The following is a 12,775-nucleotide window of genomic DNA, read 5'->3' as shown; positions in this document are numbered from 1 at the left end:
TTTAAACTTTTTTTATTTAGGAGATATAGATATATGAATCAGAATGACTTTTTACATGTATAAATGGCATATGGAACTTAAAAATACATATGAGTACAGTTATAAATGTTGGGTAGTTTTTCTCTTACCAGATATCAGTATCCTAATGCTTTCATGTAGGTTATGGACCAAATATTACAAATAGAGCGGTGACCGATTACTAAGTAAGTGAGTTCATTCTACGCATACGAATCCAGTCAGAAATGAACACGATACTCTGGCTATTTACCCTATACATTTTGACAGCTATCATTTCTCAAAGGCAATTACAAGTGGCTATAAACACCTATCAACCAAACTAATCTAAGTTCTACTTGCAAGATGACATAAAAACTTCATATTTAAAATCTGACGTGAGCTAATATGAATCATTATGTTTTTGACAAATACGTGTAAATAGTTTTGAATTGCATATTAGAGGACTATGTCTGTCACCTTTCAAATACTCCAATCGACACGATAAATGCAAATACAGCCAATAATTTACCTTTGCTTCACATTCGTCCCATTTGTTGATATTTGTCTGGTTTACAAATGTATGGATATCCCCCATTTTTGAACTTATATTGGACTCAGTATTTGTGTTTAAAGTGGGTTTGGTTTTTTATTTTACTGAAAACAGAATCACGACAATCCGACTAAGGGGATGACCATTTGATATTTCTGGGGTGGTTGGGGGAAGAGGATTTTTTGGATCGGTTATTAAATTTGTCGACTAAGAGGAAATATTATTTATTGTCTGCACTGTTGAAGCGATATATTTAAATTTAATTAAAACACGGGACTGATTATTTATTTTCACAACTTTATTTTTAATATTGACTATGATCGCTGTAATAACAACATTAACGGTACCAATTGTTCTGCACCATATGCGCATATCCAAAGCTTATAGAAAAGATGTAGAGCTATTATCCAAAAGTTCCAAAAAAGTATAGCCAAATCCGTCAAAGGAAACAGAGCTTTGCATGAGGGAGATACATTCCTTAATTTATAATATTTTTTAACATTTTGTAACAGCAAATTTAATAACACAAAAAATCCGTATTTTCATGCCAGTACCGGAGTACTGGATAATGGGCTGCGATACCCTCGGGGACTAACAGTCCACCAGCAGAGGAATCAACCAGTGGTAGTAATAACATTAACGGTACCAATTTTTCTGCACCAGATGCGCATTTCGACAAATAATGTCTCTTCAGTGATGCTCAAGGCCAAAATATGTAAAATCCAAAGCTTATATAAAAGATGTAGAGCTATTATCCAAAAGTTCCAAAAAAGTATAGCCAAATCCGTGAAAGGAATCAGAGCTTTGCATGAGAGAGATACATTCCTTAATTTATAATATTTTTTAACATTTTGTAACAGCAAATTTAATAACACAAAAAATCCGTATTTTCATGCCAGTACCGGAGTACTGGCTACTGGGCTGGTGATACCCTCGGGGACTAACAGTCCACCAGCAGAGGCATCGACCCAGTGGTAGTAATAACATTAACGGTACCAATTTTTCTGCACCAGATGCGCATATCCAAAGCTTATATAAAAGATGTAGAGCTATTATCCAAAAGTTCCAAAAAAGTATAGCCAAATCCGTCAAAGGAATCAAAGCTTTGCATGAGGGAGATACATTCCTTAATTTATAATATTTTCTAACATTTTGTAACAGCAAATTTAATAACACAAAAAATCCGTATTTTCATGCCAGTACCGGTGTACTGGCTACTGGGCTGGTGATACCCTCGGGGACTAACAGTCCACCAGCAGAGGAATCGACCCAGTGGTAGTAATAACATTAACGGTACCAATTTTTCTGCACCAGATGCGCATTTCGACAAATAATGTCTCTTCAGTGATGCTCGTGACCAAAATATGTAAAATCCAAAGCTTATATAAAAGATGTAGAGCTATTATCCAAAAGTTCCAAAAAAGTATAGCCAAATCCGTGAAAGGAATCAGAGCTTTGCATGAGGGAGATACATTCCTTAATTTATAATATTTTTTAACATTTTGTAACAGCAAATTTAATAACACAAAAAATCCGTATTTTCATGCCAGTACCAGAGTACTGGATACTGGGCTGGTGATACCCTCGGGGACTAACAGTCCACCAGCAGAGGCATCGACCCAGTGGTAGCTGGTCTAGTATATCCTTTACTTCACTACACCAAAAAAAAGTAATTTGTGTAGTGAAGTAAAAGATATACTAGACCAGCTTGAACTAGTACATTTCTACGAACTGAAATCAGAGGATAACTTATCATTGGTTGAAACTAACATTTTTCGTCTGTATTCAGATATCTGGAGGAATTCTGTCAAAAACGTTTCAAAATTACGATCATATAGGAACTTTAAAACAGTCTTTGAAACTGAAAATTACGTTAATTTGAACTTGAGTAAAATTGAGTGGTCACACTTAGCGCAATTTAGAAGTGGAATTTTACCATTAAGACAAGAAACTGGTAGATAATCGAACGAAAGTGTAGAAGAAAGACAAGTTGTATATTTTGTAAAAATTAAAAAACTGAAACTGAGTTCCATTTTATGTTTGATTGCCCATTGTATATTGAATGTGGCATTAATTTTTTTGGTAAACTTTTAATTGAGCAAAACTTCACAGATTTGAATCATGCTGAAAAATTGAACTTTTTAATGACTTTCCCTATAAGAAAAATAGCAAAATATATAGTTCGTGCATTTCATATAAGACGTCAGTTGCTGTATAACACTTAATGTTTTTGCATCTTTAAAGTTTAAATTTTTGTTTACAAATATTTGTATGTCTATATATTTTTGAAATTAACTTTCGTCAACAAAAGATTAGAACGTGATATAACTGTTTTATAATTATTTAGTTTCATGTGAGGTGACTTATAGGTCCATTGGGCCGGGTGTATCAATATTTATCATATATTATACAATGTATGTTTTTATAATCTGTACATAATTTACACATGTCACTATAGTAATTTATTTACTTACTTACTTACTTACTTACTTATAATATTTAAAAACAAACAAATTTTAAATTCATTTTTTTATTACTTATACTTAAATAAAGTAAAATAATATATGTATAGTCAAGTCATTATGTACCATATAATCAGAATTAATCATCATCCTCTGCAGAAATAAAACCTCTGAATTCCAAACTGCTTAAACATGTTTTGCCTAGCTACATTTATGGTATTTAAGTTGGGCCGTAACCAGAGATGGGTCCGATTACTTGCAATGTAATTGATTAAATTACAATTACTTTGTCATTTGTACGATTAAATTAAATTAATGATTACATCATTTCTGTAAGTATCTGATTAAATTAATGATTACATCATTTCTGTAAGTATTTGATTAAATTAATGATTACATTTGCAAAGTAATCGTGATTACACCTGATTACAATGAATTAAAAAAATTGAATGAGGTTATCATGGTTAATGAATAAATGTTTTTGATATAACTATAGTACTTTACAGAGTATTTTATTTGATATATTATAAAATGATAACTTAAAATGTCATCTATACAATATTACCAAAAGATTATAATTCAGGGTTAATGAAAAATATTACTTGAAATAACAGTAACTATCAGATATATATATATATATATATATATGTACATCTTTGAATAGTGAATATATGCACAATATCTTTTACTAAGGACAAAGACATAAATTATATGTTTCTGCTTAGGCTAATGATGACCTTTCAACACTGTGAGAGCTTAGTTTTTACTGAATTATACAAATCAATTAACATGCTTAAGGTAGACAAAACTATTTTAACATGTTAAATATTCATTTAATTTGAATACCTAAAAGGTTAATTTATTTACCATAAACACATTTATGATTTTTAGCATTGTAATCAGAAAGTAATCAAAAAGAAATCAAGATTACAGGGTATTTTGAAAAGTAATTGATTAAATTAAATTACATGTAATCAAATTTTTGGCTGATTAATGATTACAATGATCACTTGAAAAATTGTAATCAATTACAGCTGATTAATGATTACAATTACCCCAACTCTGGCCTTAACTACATTGTAGGCTCTTTAAAAGTAGTGCCAAGCATGATTTACGCCAGGCGGAGCGAGGCTAAAATAATAACGAAGGATTTGGCAGCCGCTGAAGGCACTAGCAGCCATAGTACAAATGATGCAAAATCGTGCTTTTTGTGCGTTTCACAGACCCTTTCTTAATCGGAAAAAGCAAGTTCTGTTTTTATCTTTTTTAAACAATATTTTGGTCTCAAAGCAAAATATGTATAAATTCAGTATAAGACTTTAGTTTTTAGGAACAACATCAAAAGACCAATATGTAGGATAAATCAAAAATGTAATTCAGATAGTTAAGTTTTTGACCGCTGGTTTTTCTTTGTTTTTTTGGTTGTTTATTTTTGTGTTTCGACTAGCAGAATTTTAATCTTTTTTAACTGTACATTGTGTGGGTTAAGTCAAGGGGGCTGATTATCAGCGATATAAATATGTCAAGTAAGTTTTAATAACACATTTCAATTACAACTTGATGTAGCTCATAACTGGGATGCTATTTTTTTTAGCTTATTTGTAAAATAAGCTAAAAAGTCTTGAATAAAATAAAACTCATCATCAAGTTTTAAACAAAATCACTAAATTACAAAGGGAATGAATGCAGCACTAAGAGAATACAGAAGGGCAATCAATGAACAAAAGACAAACCCGGGAGCAGATTTTAAAAACACAACACGACAGACAATAAGACAAATTACACTGAAAATTAAAAAAAAAAAGGAAGCATAGATCCCTAAAAATAGGATCTGTGTCCGAGGGAGAACAGAACTTACTTCTTGTAAGACATTTGCCATGGAAACAATTTGATATGAAGACTTTTGGCTTTGAAATTTCCTACATGAGGCATTTATCTCAATGTAGTTACGGCTCTGTAATAAAAATGAGGTAAGTGTTCCTGAGACAATATACCTCAAGTTTAATGGAAACCCATTTTCAGACATTTTAAGTATATTCAAATAATATTTATAAATTATTAAAAGATTTGAGAGGTGTTTACCGAAAAAAAATTTAATGAAAATTAATTTTATGAAGAATTTGGTGCCATCTTATACTTTCGAATAGCATTTATAAAAGATCTACCGAGTTATACATTTTCAATAGTGTAAGTCAGTTTACTTATTTTCAAATTACCACAGACCAAACCTTTCATTTTTGTTATTGTCAAGGCTGAGTTATTTATTTTCAAAATCCTCACTCCCCAGATTATCAAATAGTCGTCCCATCCCCATAGTAGATTTGTTGTTTATGTAGGCTATGGAATATCTTATCGAATGTTTTTGAGAAATCTGGTATCAGTAGGTCATAATGTTTTCCAAATTCAAGGTTCTTTGTCAGGTCTTCGTCTAAGAGTTGCGTCTCGCAGGATCGAGTACTTCGAAATTAATGCTGTAGTAGATATAGGATGATATTTAAATCTGCGAGTTCCATATTGCAGCAGATACATGTAGAGATATTTGTCTGTAATTTGCTGGGGTGTACACTTGATCCTTTTTGTAAGCTGCAGGTGCGACTGTTGCTGTCCGCCAGTTATCTGTTACTTTGCCTGTCTTCAATGAAATATTGAATTTGGTGGTAAGTATGGGAGCGATTTCGCTGGAAAGTTCTTTGAGTACCATTGATCGATGTTTTCCGGTTTTTGTGATGATTAAGGTTTGTCAGGTTGTTTTCTACTCTCTTGATTGTGATTAAGATGTCTCTACAGTCAAGGTAATTTTCTGTTGAGTCGAACATATACTTTTGATTGTAGAATTCACTGTTGCTGATGTTGTTTGCTATGGTAAATACAGATTGGAATTGTTCATTTAATATGTTTGCTTTAAATGGGATCTGTTTCTAAGCTACCATCTTGCCTTAGAGATACCACTCCACTTTTATCGCTTTTCTTGTGTTTGGTGTATACGGGTCCAACATCTTTTCGATGGGTCATGATTTTCTTCAGGATTCTCTTGGTTGATGATATTTTCAATATACTTTGTCTTATGCTTTTTTGTGTTGTCTTTTTCAGTTCTTGAAAGCTTGCACAATCGCCAGAATGGTTTGATTTCTTTTTATATACTCAGTGTTTCGCCTTATGAGTGATTTTTCCCCGTGTAATTAATGAGTTCTAAACTTTGGTCTTACGGGTTTTTGCTGGTATATGCTTCTTTTACTTTACTTGGAGACCGTCTTTAAACATTTTCCATAATAATATTTATATCTGGTCTATCAATATTGCTTTCTTGTTGAATAGTGTTGTGAAGATGTTTCATATCTTCCTTCATGCTGTCCAATTTCTGTTCTAGAGATGGATATTTCGTTGTTTCTGTTTGTTTGTTACTGTGTTGATGTTCATATCAGCATATACAATGTCATGGTCTGATATTCCTGTAATGCTTTCTATTATAAATATCTTGCTAGGACGGTTAGTGATCAAGAGGTACAGAGTGTTCTTACTTCTTGTAGGCTCTTGTACAAGCTCTGTTACTTAGTTGTGAAGGATTTCTGCTAAATGTAAGGTTGTTCTGTGTGTTGTGTTCCCTGGTATAGACATTTGTTTGCCAAGTTCCATCCTGTCAAGTTGAAATCCCCTCCGATCAATCGACATGCATTTATTGCGTTAATTCCTTTTACTGATATTTCAAATGCCCGAAGACTTTCAAGATCTGATGCTTTTGGGTTATAGAAGGTGCATATGTATAGATCTTGTGTGCCCTCCTTCTGTATCGATGCCCAAATTCTGTTCTAATCTAGAACTGATTTGGTCAAATCTACCTAGAACTGAACTAGACAGTTCTACCTATTGTACCCTAGAACAGTTTTAGACAGTTCTACCTAGAACTGACCAAATCTTTGATCAGTTCTACGACTAGAACAGTTCTACGATTAGAACTGATTTGGTCAATTCTACGGCTAGAATTGAATTAGTCAGTTCTATCCATAAAACAGTTTTAAGAACTCTCTGACTTAAATATAAATAAGTCAAAAGAATATAATGTATATTAAAAAAATCATTTCGAACTGTTCTACAATCCTGACAGGTTTGGTCAGTTCTAGGGTTAGTATAGTAGTTTTAGACAGTGTTCACCCTAGAACTGATACAGACCTAGAACTGATTTGGTCAGTTCTACCCTAAAACTCAAGAATGAGTTACTAACATGGTCTACCTAGACTCGATGCATACAGTTGTACTTAAAACAGTTCTAGGGTAGACCTGTTCTAGGTAAAACTGTTCTAGGTAGAACTGTTCTAGGTAGAACTGTTCTAGGACAGTTTAGAACAGTTCTATGTCAGATTATTCTGAAGGTTCTAATGAGATGTTAGAAGTGATCTTCACTGTACATGTGCCACTATGAATGTCAAGGCATTTGATGAGAACCAACTGGTTGCATGTTTCACATCTGACGGCTCTGTGGTCCCATGTGACAGGTAGGGGTATATTGTATTGTTATTGTATTGTTGGTCCTTGATTTGTGTTGACGTCATTTGTATTTGCTAATAGTATCAATATCAAACATGATGATATTGAGTTGCATCTGTAAGATCTTGATTTTGCAGAATTACGTTGTTTTATCACTATATGGTTTGCTGTTATATACTGTTTGATCTCTGTTTCATCATCACAGTATTTGTAGTTGGTCCTCTTCTGCTTTTTCTACAGCTATGCATTTTACAATTGTGAACATGATGACGAATAACCTGGAGCTGAAACGAATTATATTTCTATAGCATAGTACGGTTACTTTGTTCTTGTGTATTGTCTGTTAGTAACTCATTCTTGAGTTCTTGTATGATGATGTGGATAATTCTAATCATTGAGTGTAGTAACGACTGATATTATAAACTCACCTAAACCCTTGACTACAGCTTCTGTCTTCTGTTTTCTTTTCCTTAGTCTCTTTGCTACAAAAAAGGGACAACTGCTCTTCTTCTGATTTTACTTAAAATTGACTTAGGACAGGTGCAAACAAATACAGCGGGTTTAATCGTTTTAAGTTTCATTTGAGTAAGGCTTTAAAATATTAAAAAAAAAAACACGTTATTAATTTCTTGCGTCCGAAGCGCTTTTCTTGATTTACCTTCATCAGGAACGCGCAGCGCCAAATAAAGATGTATAAGTACCGAAACCATTGAAGAGCTATATGTCAAAAATACCGAAAATAAATAGCCAAATTCATCTAAAGCCAACTTTGCCTGAGGAAGTTTAAACCTTAGTTTCTTAATAATTTATAAATTTATAAACGGACAAGTTTAGTACAGTTTGTTAAATCATGTCAATACCGAAATACTGACTACTGAGCTGGTGATATCCTCGGGGACTGATAGTCCACCAGCAGAGGTATCGACCCAGTGATGTAAAATATTGAAATCAACACGTTATTAATTTCTTGCGTCCGAAGCGCTTTTTTTTTGGATTTACCTTCATCAGGAACGCTCAAAGCCAAACATTTGAAATCCGAAGATGTATAAGTACCTAAACTTAAAGGATAAATGATCCAACAGATACAATTCAGTCTGCCTAATATCTTGACTCACATCTAGAAATTGACAATGAGGGTAGGTTGAAAACAAAAATATGGTGTGTCTTGTGTACAATTATTTGTTTGTTTGTTTTTTTACTTTTTGCCATGGCGGTGTCAGTTTATTTTCGATATATGAGTTTGAAAGTCCCTCTGGTATCTTTCGACCCTCTCGCTTACTAAGATACAAGGATATTATTCGTAAATATAAACCAACATACAGATTTCTTATACGTTCAGGTATTTCACATCCAATCTTTTATTGTAATATTCTTTACCAAAGCTAAAAAAAAATGTCCGCATTTACCTCAAAAGCAAACCAAACCTTTAAACAGACTATAGTTACGATACTGTTGTCATGTCATTACAATTGGCATATTTTGGTACTAACATTCATTCACTCAGGGCTTTTGCATTGGAAATAAATACATTTATTCTAAAACCAGTTATTGGCATGATATGGGATATGTTCTCATATATTTTATGATGATATGACATTAAACCCCTCACGGTAGGGATAGTGCTTGATTTTCATAGGATGAAGACATAATCTTTCAATCTGTTTCATTGGAGTATCGGCGTGGCATGTCAGTAACTACTTTCAGTCATTTGTTTATTTATGTATCATTGTCAATTTCCTTAGTTTCTTTTGTTACCGATTATGACATTGGACTAGGACTTTTTTAAAACTGAGTTTGACTACGTATTGCTACATTTTTATTTATTCTAAATTGACTAAAGGTATTCGGGGAGGATTGATATCTCACAAAACATCGCTCTTTTGCGCCTGTCCCAAGTCAAGAGCCTATGGCCGTTGTAAGTCATGTATGTTTTTCTATTTTAGGTCATTCATATGTTTTGGAGTTTATTTTGCATTTTTATTTAGAGGCTAGCTGAAACCCATCTCCAGGTGCGAAATTTTTTCGCTGCATTTAAGATCAATTAATGGCTTTCGGCTGTTACCTGTTGACAACGCCATGGCTAAAAATGAAAAAGACAAACAAACAAAAAAATAAGCAACACGAACCCAATCAAAAACTTTGATTAATCTCAGGTGCTCTGGAAGGGTAAGCAAATCCTGCTCCACGTGTGGCACCAGTCGTGTTGCTCATGTTTTAATAAATCCGGTAAATAGTCTTACTTGGTAGGTCACATTCATGAAAGGATTGTAGTTACGACGTAAGGAACATATCCGATATATCTGTGAAACGGTTATTCCATAACGGCCGACCAACTCGTGATGGCGTCTGTAAAATTTATGAAGGGATGATTTTAACTTCACCATTTGGAACTTTTGGTCGAATAGCTTCCTTGTAAGCCGCAACCCTCTATCAAGAAAATCATGAGAGGAAATACAAGCACGGTAATATCGTATCCATTGGGAGATGTATACCCCGTATGCAGGAGCTGCTGGAATGTTGCTTCTTAGAAATGGAAAGTTCACAATTGGAAAGCTTAAATCATCTCTTTTGTCGTAAAGTTTTGTTTTCAACCGACCCTCATTGTCAGTTTCTAGATGTAAGTCAAGATATGAGGTCGACTTACTTGTATTTGTTGTATCCTTTATCTCTAGTTCGTTGGGATAGATGCCTTCAACATAGTCACCAAATTTGAATTATTTAGTGAAAGAACATCATCTTTATAGTGGAAAGTAAAGTTAAAGGATATTGCTAATATAAAAAAAGATGTGGTATGATTGCCAATGAGACAACTACCCACAAGAGACCAAAATGATACATAAATTAACAACTATAGGTCACCGCACTTCTTATCTTTCTTCTTATGTTCGTGACTAGACTGTCCTAGATTGAACAGTCCGCTAGTTCAACATCTTGTCTCTCATTAATCACTGCAGTATTATGTTCATTTGTATAATACCGAACTTTCCTTTGGTATATCATTGTATGATTCATCTTCACGTATCAATTTCAACTGAATATTATCTGAACGCATGTACCAACTGATGCAAATAGAACAACTGCGATCTGCTGTTATCATTACCGTCTTTACTGGCACATTACACATTTTCCTCAGGTTAAACTCAGGTTTCAGCCTCTTTGCAGTACTAGGACCAAGTTTCAACGGACTTCCCTGTTGTGCCATCTTTTGGCTTTTAGACAGATCTCAATTTCTAAAAAAGAACTCCAACTAAAAATTTATTTTCCTCTTAAATTAATAAAAACCTTATCAACACAACCTCAAAACAGAACAAACAAAAAACAAATAATCAAAGAATCCATGAACCTTGAAGCAATAGAAATAAAATATATTGAATATTGCCATATAATATATTAATCGCACATGTGATGCGTCCGAAGTTCTAAATATTATTCAGATTAGCCGGAGACCTGACACGACTATACGGAAAAATAAGTAAGATTGCATAAAAGCTTGTCACTGAAAAAGGTATTTGCAGAATTTTGGCGTTGAATAAGTTAATAAGTAATTTTAAAAATAGGGCCTTCTTGCAAAGTAATGAAATCCGTTGAAGCGACAAAAAGTTTCAGTGATTTGTGTCTTCATATTTTGTTTACAAACCAGTTATGATGTTGGTTGGATTTTTTTTTTTTTTTTTTTGCTTAATGAATAACAAATTAGATGTGATATTTGAATCCAAATAAATGCATATATTTGGCAACAATTCAAAACAAAAACTTTCAAAATGACATGCCCTGTAGAGTCTAGATTTCAAGTCAGTTTTGGTAACAAGACGTAAAAAATGACACCATACGACTACACCAGTCTAATTTAAAGTAAAATCAATTTTCTAGATGTATACCATTTTTAGCCGTGTATATTTTATAGCGTGAAATTTAACTCTGTTAATAATCGCCTTTTTACTATTCCGTCACAGCATTTAAATAATTCTTGGATACACAATTTTGTAATTTGTTGTTATTGGCTTTAAACTAGCTTTTAGTAACTGCAAGTACCCTCAGATTGGTACATTTGCACTTTTTTTATTAACAGAAAACCCCATTAAAACGTTATATAATATGTTTTGTACAACAGCAATAATCTGTGTCTTCAACGGTTCATGCGAAAACAATATGATCATCCCTTGATCCCAATCAATCAGTAAAACCTATGATTGAGAGGGACATACGTCTGGTAGAGCAGAATGCAGAAAGCAGAAATACCCAGTCTAGTTCGTCGAGAAAAATTATCCGTCTTTTAACCAATCACATTGAGTGTGTTTCTTTTGTTGACCGAAAATCATAATTAAATGTGGTAAGAATAATGAATGATAAATTCAATTGCAATCAGTTGTCTGAACTGTTGAATGGATTTAAGTCACAGGTACCTGTCTATTTTATCCACGTTGAAGAAACACGGGGGGGGGGGGGGGGTAAGTTCCTATTATTGGGTATACGGGGATGTGCCAAAAATATGGGTCATAATTTTGCGAGATTTTATATAAAAATGACCCTCCTTTTTAATGACATCCTATATTAAAATGCATTTACATTTGATAACTGTATATTGCTTTGGGGTATGATCTACATATCATATATAAATATGCTATTGAGATGTCAATTCATATATAAAAACTTAAGGGTAGCTGGTATATTTATGAATTATGAGTGATGATGAGTTAGTGCTTATATAAGCACGCGTCATATTTTAAATATTGTATATAAGTATAGGTCATTCTTTCTTAAATATTTATATAACGATAGGTACTGAATTTCAGTGAATGTTATATTAAAATTGGTACGTTTTTTGAGGCAAAAATGGCACACCCCTACCAAAAAAATATCGAAGTTACATCACCCCCCCCCCCCCCCCCCCCCCCGTGTTAAGAAAGTACAAATTAATGTGTTGATTGTTTAGTACGCACTAAAGAATTGTAAGCCAATCCTGATTTCAGTTTCCATGAACAAATATGTGGATAATGTAAAAGCGATATGTGACAACTATTTCATACATGGTCAGGACGAGAACAGCATATCAGTTAACACAATAGGCATTTCATGTAATATACGCAAACAGGGATGTAAGTTAGGGGAATTTGGATTGCCACTGAAAATGAAATACTTTTTGATAGGCAAAGAAATTTTGCCTTGAAACATGCCACATGCTTACCCTTCAAATAAACTCATCATAGATATCAGGAATACAATTTAATATTAACGCCAGACGTGCGTTTCGTCTACAAAAGACTCATCAGTGACGTTCGAATCA

At 33.3% G+C, this 12,775-nt stretch overlaps 1 long non-coding RNA gene across 2 annotated transcripts in view; it reads right to left on the bottom strand.

Annotated features, from left to right (window-relative positions):
• Nucleotides 1–3,569: 3,569 nt before the first annotated feature.
• LOC139517135 (uncharacterized) overlaps nt 3,570–12,775 on the bottom strand; it is a 560,758-nt gene continuing 551,552 nt past the window's right edge. For both annotated transcript variants that reach the window (XR_011663089.1, XR_011663090.1), the window contains exon 6: nt 3,570–4,071. This is a non-coding gene — a long non-coding RNA (uncharacterized lncRNA). The remainder of the gene's footprint in view (nt 4,072–12,775) is intronic.

The sequence above is a fragment of the Mytilus edulis genome, chromosome 1, assembly GCF_963676685.1.
Source record: "Mytilus edulis chromosome 1, xbMytEdul2.2, whole genome shotgun sequence".
NCBI lineage: Eukaryota > Metazoa > Mollusca > Bivalvia > Mytilida > Mytilidae > Mytilus > Mytilus edulis.
The sequence above is the reverse complement of the archived record's forward strand: the minus strand, read 5'-3'. Positions and strand labels throughout refer to the sequence as shown.